General features: G+C 37.8%; 1 protein-coding gene across 1 annotated transcript in view; it reads right to left on the minus strand.

The window, feature by feature from the left end:
- LOC131553845 (complexin-1) overlaps positions 1 to 7,557 on the minus strand; it is a 56,916-nt gene that overhangs the window by 38,128 nt on the left and 11,231 nt on the right. The window lies entirely within an intron of this gene.

The following is a 7,557-nucleotide window of genomic DNA, read 5'->3' on the forward strand; positions in this document are numbered from 1 at the left end:
AGCTACAAGCATGTAGCTTTGATTTTGGGTTTACACCCCCATTCCCGGTTAAATAATCTATTTTAAGATCTTATCATGTAATGAGCAGATTCTAATTAATCAGCTTCACCCTGATTGCATTCCAGCATCCTTCTTCCCTAATCGAAATCATTAGTAATTAACCGCTTTAAGCATGTACCACCATTGTCCCTGTCTCAATCCTGAAGTCTAGCATATCATTTTGGTTTCCCCCTCATTAACAAAGCTCAGCATGAAACCATCTCAACTTGGAACATGGCCCATGGTGACATCATGTCCTGTGATGGAACAGCCTCTGTACTATGAAGACTGTGAAGCCACTGTTTGCTTTAATGAATGCACTTCCAGAACCACCTCCTTGTCTCGTCGCTCATAGATTCTGACATGTTGATTCAACTTGGTGATTTTTCTTCATGTTAAAAATGAGCCAAAACCTCATTTAAATAATTAATCGTGCCTGGCAGAGGTGTAATAGTGACATAAATCATTACGAATGCTGCACAAACATGATGACAGTTCACAGAGGAAAACAAGAACAATTGTCATTCTTCAGTGCTATCACAGATTCTCCAGAAAATATTGGTATATTTAGTCAAATCAAAATTAATATCTAGATAATGTGGAATAGTATTAAGGGAATAGGTTGAACCATCCACAATGACAATATTTGCAGTGTCTTGTAACAACTTTTATTTCAGTGTGAACACTACCATTTCAAATGTTTTCATTCTTTCTTACCAAGGCTGCATGGACTTGATCAAAAATAATAGTAATATTGTCAAATATTATTGCATTTTAAAAGAGCTATTTTAATATATTAATTTACTTTATGTAATTTATTCCCATGATGTCAAAGCTGTATTATCATTACTTCAATCAGTTTTCTTGATTTACCCACCATTAGCAAGTGTGGCAAAAATTGCATTATTTTCTAAGTAGACCATCAAAGAAAAATCAAGCCCAGTGCCCTCTGACCTGTTAATGTAAAGGAAGAGAGGCACTTTTAACCTCCCCTTTGAATTGTCTGTTATTACAGAGCTGATGGTCTCTATGTCGGCCCCCATTTTGAGCTATTACACTGCTATCTCTGTGCATTAGCCACAAATGGGTTGCTAATTACATTCCTACATTAGCTTTGCTCATCCACTGTCTGCTCTGACTTACAATAACAGCAAATAACACTGGTGCTTGGCCCTCCTCTGATGTTTTCTTCCATAGAGTACTCTGTTGTGCACTTTCTGAGATGTGGCTTCAACGTAAATGACGTTCATTGTTGAAATGTGCTTGCATATTGGTGTGCAATTCCATTCACGTCTCTGACCTTTCCATGTGTAGCCATGCATGACTCTGGAATTGTTCACCTGCAGAATTGGTTGATAGCAATTGATTTTGCTTCCATTATTATTTTATGGGAGTCAAACTATCTGTCTATGTCTCTGTCTGTCTCTGTCCGCCCCTTCTGTCTTACTCATATGACAATCTATGCAAGACAAACCAGGTGCATCATTTAGGCATTTTCAAAACTTCATTTGTTCCCAGGTTTAAATTAGATCTTGCATGTGGACTCTGCCTTTTGGATCCCATGTTATTTTCTTTTCCCAGGACGGGTTGGTTTGGTCCAGTGCGTTTGGCCTGTAGTCAGATGTATTTGTGCGTTGGAGTGTATGGATGAGACTGATATCACTAGCTGTTGTTTCAAGGACAATGCCGCCCTTTGATGTCTGCACTCCAACAGTCCCAGAAGTCCTCCTGTCTGCCAGCCATCCAGATGAGCTCAGCATTCCTCCCCCCCCCCCTCCAAAAAATAGACTTTCTTCTCCAAAACACACACTACAGTCCTGAAATCAAGTTGATCTAAGCCAGGACTGTGTATGCCGAATTGACCCTCTCGAGGTTATAAAATGACATGGGCATTGAAGGAAGTGTAGTCTCTCTCTTTCGTTTTGCCCTCTGAACCCTCCTTTTCTTTTTCCTAGAAGCAGGCCTGTCTGTTCGTCATGCAGAATGGGCTGACATTTTAGAGGCATCTCTGATCAATAGTGAAATGTGCTGCCTTTAATTCAGCTTGTCAAAGAGTACAATCACTTTAAAGTGATTCACCAAGCTCTGGCTTTTTTTAAATTTTTCATCATCTTTCTCAGATGAGTCAATTTAATAGCATAGTTCATCCAAAAATGAAAATTCTATCATCTTTTACTCACTCTCATGTTGTTCAAAATCTGTATGACAACAAAAGGATAAAAATGTAACTGTTTTCCCTTCAATTACATTCAATAAAATAAAATAAAGTTACTTAATATATGAATGATGAATGAATAACACTTTAAAGGTATCAAACAAACAAGAAGTGGTTCCTACAACTTTAGTGCTATATTACAAACGTTTTGATGCAATTACGAGGAGTCAATCAATCAATGATCAGGAGTAACTAACTAAAATTAGCAATGCAACATAGGGTGACCGTATATTTATCTAAATTAATAGTGTTGCTTTTTCCAGTAACCTGCTACTTTGTACAAATACTGGTGTAGTGTGACAAAACAGCAGCCTATGAATGCCCATTCTCTCATCTGTATAAAGCATTGAGAAGTCCAATTCATTTTAGCAAATCAGTTTAATAAAATAATTCACTGACTCTTTATACGACATTTATACAAGTCACAGCAATTCCCAGCACTGCACTTAAAGAGACAGTTCACCCAAAATGAAAATTCTTTCATCATTTACTCACTGTAACCTTTTCTAAAAGGACACAATATATTTTGAACTTTGGGGTCCAATAAACATTTGACCCCACTGAGTTTGTATGGAGACAAAAAAAAAAAAAAAAAAAAACATTTTATGTTTCACAGAATACGGTCATACAGATTAGAAATGACATGAGGGTGAGTAAATGATGACAGATTTTTTTATTTTTTAGTGGACTATCCCTTTAACATTATGTTCCTATAGTATATGAAGTGCTGTCTTTGTGGTTGTTGCATGAGGTAAACTTACAGATCTAATAAGACCGGTGCGTTCAGATTTATTATTCCTATTAGTAAAACACAGAACTGGCAAACCCATGAATTTGAGCAAACCTGCAGCCTCATCAAAACACCAGCTGTAGCCACAACTGGGATTTCTTGAGTGCGTTTACTATCTTAGTTACTAATTTGTCATTTTGCTCAAGCTTTTATCGAGAGCAACATAAAGTACACTTATTACAGGCACAGTCTCATTATGCAAGGGCACAATGCTGATGCTTCATAGCTCAACCCTTGTGAATTTGAATTTTACAGTTACAGTTTCAGATTTAATCCATTAGATTACACTTTCAAAGCTATAGTAGCTCTCTGCTTTTATCTTCCCATAGTTTATTTGCAAATTAACGTTACATGCAACAAGACTGAATGCCAGAATGAGTATGAAATGAATTAGGTTTTTGGTCTGGAAGCAGAAAAGCGCAAAACATAATATTACAGGTTACGTATTAATAACGAGGTGCTCTACAAAAATGAAAAAAAAAAAAAAAAAAGCCTAAATACTGTGTAAAGTACTCCATTTTTAATGATACTGAATTATTTTAATTACACACTCACACACACACATGCACATATACTGTATGTATTTTCTATATTTTTATCAAATCTGGGGTTGAACTTTATTATCTTGGTGAACGCCATGCTATAAAAATACAAATAAGGCTATAAATCATTGTAGCTTTCAGAAGACATGCAGGCATTAAGAAAAAGTCAACTGTAAGCGAAGAAGTGTGTTTGGCAGCTTTTGCTCTCCCTGGCTTTCAGTACTGGCTGGAAGTATTTGTTTAGATGGAGGTGGTGCTTTCTAGCGGAGCTCTGCAGGGACTCTGTAAAGTGTTGGTGGGTCAGCAGAGGCCTCTCCAGACGCCCACTACTCCCTTTTTCCCTGACGCCTACCTTCACCACGTGGGTACCACTCTGAAGGCATACCGAAACACAAGATCCGTTCCGAGACCTTCAACTCAAATGGAGAAAAAACCTCCTTCACAAAAGATGCTTTTTTCTGTTAAAGTAAATTTAAAGATCACATAATTCTGGCTTTAATCATTTCGTGATAATTCTGGCTTCACTTTGAGAAGCATGCAACCTTTTGCAGCCGTGGTATTATTGTGAACACAACCCCATTTGGAGGCCATGGACTCCCTTTTTATATTCCTAAGGCTGCACACAGTGCAAAGCTCATGGTGATGAATGGTTTTGCAATGGCATCACTGTAGGCCATAACTCTCCACCAGTGTCACGGAGACCACAGTGACTGCATATGCTGCACAATTTCATATACACCATTTGTTAAAAGCAAGGCCACTCTCTTTCTCTCTCCTGGAATAGATTTTAGTGGGTGTGTAACACCAGGTGAGGAAGTGGTGAGAGATGCTGAATAGAATATTTTTATTTCTCTATGTGCTTTGGGATTCAAGGCTTGTTAAAAAAAGAATGTTAATGTCAATCAGCATTTGATTTTTCCAATTATAAAATATTTAAACATTCTTAACATAAATTAACTTCAGAAGCAAATTACATAAGCTAGTGAGACTTATTTATAGGTGTATAATATTATAATATTAAGTTTGATATTAAGGAAATGTCAATGAGGTAAGAAAAATACAATAATTTAAGGTACTGTATATTCTCTGAAAAGTCTTTATATTTTCTGCAGTTTTGCTGATGCAAATTATTATGGATTTTTCTTGTTTGTTTTGGCAATGTAAACAATGAATCATCTTTTGATTTTCGACTGCTTTAGTATTTCATGGACAAGATTTTTTTTGAAGTCGTTTGAACATCTGCCAGCAAACGTGAAGCTAAAAATAGCTTGCAGTGATCAAAACGTACTGTAGACACTTGCCTTTGTTCTGTTCAGCTCTTCTCCTTTTAGCCACTTAAGGCACTGAAAATTTATTACAACTTTCACAAGAGGGGGAAGGAATTTCCCCGTGACAGATGGTGAATGACGTATCCTGCTGTCTGCATCAGTGGAAGCTGGGGTAATGCTGGGATCCAGTTCTGTCTGAAACCACTGACAGTATCACACACTTGTTTCTATATGTGCTGGTGACATTTTATATACTCTAGTTGACCGTAAAGGTTTAGTGTGTAATTATTCTGATGTAAAAGTGCCTGTTTCTTAGATGAATGTGCAGTGACAGCTATAAGTAAACCATTTGTAGGTTGACTTCCTGCAGTGTGTAAACACTTTAACCCTGTGGCGCTGTCAAAGCATGTGTTTCTGACATCTCAGCTTCCGGCTCAGCCAAGAGAATGTAGGAGTATTTGGGAAACCTGTTTGAAAACAATCATTACCTTACCATTTAAGTTCGGTTTGTGGCACAGAAATCATAAAAGTCACCTGTAAGGGTCCATAGTGGGAAGGCATTTCAAAAAATAAAGTGTATGATGAAGACCTGTCATACAGGTGCTGGTCATATAATTAGAATATCATCAAAAAGTTGATTTATTTCACTAATTCCATTCAAAAAGTGAAACTTGTATATTATATGCATTCACTACACACAGACTGATATATTTCAAATGTTTATTTCTTTTAATTTTGATGATTATAACTGACAACTAAGGAAAATCCCAAATTCAGTATCTCAGAAAATTAGAATATTACTTGAGACCAATACAAAGAAAGGATTTTTAGAAATCTTGGCCAACTGAAAAGTATGAACATGAAAAGTATGAGCATGTACAGCACTCAATACTTAGTTGGGGCTCCTTTTGCCTGAATTACTGCAGCAATGCGGCGTGGCATGGAGTCGATCAGTCTGTGGCACTGCTCAGGTGTTATGAGAGCCCAGGTTGCTCTGATAGTGGCCTTCAGCTCTTCTGCATTGTTGGGTCTGGCATATCGCATCTTCCTCTTCACAATACCCCATAGATTTTCTATGGGGTTAAGGTCAGGCAAGTTTGCTGGCCAATTAAGAACAGGGATACCAATGGTCCTTAAACCAGATACTGGTTGCTTTGGCACTGTGTGCAGGTGCCAAGTCCTGGAAAATGAAATCTGCATCTCCATAAAGTTGGTCAGCAGCAGGAAGCATGAAGTGCTCTAAAACTTCCTGGTATACGGCTGTGTTGACCTTGGACCTCAGAAAACACAGTGGACCAACACCAGCAGATGACATGGCACTCCAAACCATCACCGACTGTGGAAACTTTACACTGGACCTCAAGCAACGTGGATTGTGTGCCTCTCCTCTCTTCCTCCAGACTCTGGGACCCTGATTTCCAAAGTAAATGCTAAATTTACTTTCATCAGAGAACATAACTTTGGACCACTCAGCAGCAGTCCAGTCCTTTTTGTCTTTAGCCCAGGCAAGACGCTTCTGACGCTGTCTGTTGTTCAAGAGTGGCTTGACACAAGGAATGCGACAGCTGAAACCCATGTCTTGCATACGTCTGTGCGTAGTGGTTCTTGAAGCATTGACTCCAGCTGCAGTCCACTCTTTGTGAATCTCCCCCACATTTTTGAATGGGTTTTGTTTCACAATCCTCTCCAGGGTGCGGTTATCCCTATTGCTTGTACACTTTTTTCTACCACATATTTTCCTTCCCTTCGCCTCTCTATTAATGTGCTTGGACACAGAGCTCTGTGAACAGCCAGCCTCTTTTGCAATGACCTTTTGTGTCTTGCCCTCCTTGTGCAACGTGTCAATGGTCGTCTTTTGGACAACTGTCAAGTCAGCAGTCTTCCCCATGATTGTGTAGCCTACAGAACTAGACTGAGAGACCATTTAAAGGCCTTTGCAGGTGTTTTGAGTTAATTAGCTGATTAGAGTGTGGCACCAGGTGTCTTCAATATTGAACCTTTTCACAATATTCAAATTTTCTGAGATACTGAATTTGGGATTTTCCTTAGTTGTCAGTTATAATCATCAAAATGAAAAGAAATAAACATTTGAAATATATCAGTCTGTGTGTAATGAATGAATATAATATACAAGTTTCACTTTTTGAATGGAATTAGTGAAATAAATCAACTTTTTGATGATATTCTAATTATATGACCAGCACCTGTATATATCTTAATATTTTATGCAATGTAAACATAGTCTTTGGGATTACTGTTGCTTTGGTATTTCAGGGACAATATTTTTTTGAAGTTGTTTGGACTCCATCTGCCACTAAACATGAAGCCAAAAATAGCTAGCAATGATCAAAACATACTGTATATACTCGCCTTTGTTCTGTCCAGCTCTTCTTCTTTTAGCCACTTAAGGCATAGAAACTTTATTACAACTTTCACAAGACGGGGAATATGACTCCTTCAATCTGACCTGACTGATATTAATACTATAAGCAAATATACCACTGTATTTATTCAAATTTTTGCACTGTATTGCTGTTGTATCAGCTTGAACAAAGAGAACCCAAAAAGAACCAAAAAGCAACTAGACCAGGTAGAGCAAGAGAGAGATTTTCAGAGTTCAAATACAGAAGACTCAACCAAAAAATTCACATTAATGAGCGTTCACGCTCATAGTCTGTATTGTTGTTAATAAAAGGACTGACT

This window comes from Onychostoma macrolepis, chromosome 14, assembly GCF_012432095.1.
Source record: "Onychostoma macrolepis isolate SWU-2019 chromosome 14, ASM1243209v1, whole genome shotgun sequence".
In the NCBI taxonomy this organism is placed as follows: domain Eukaryota; kingdom Metazoa; phylum Chordata; class Actinopteri; order Cypriniformes; family Cyprinidae; genus Onychostoma; species Onychostoma macrolepis.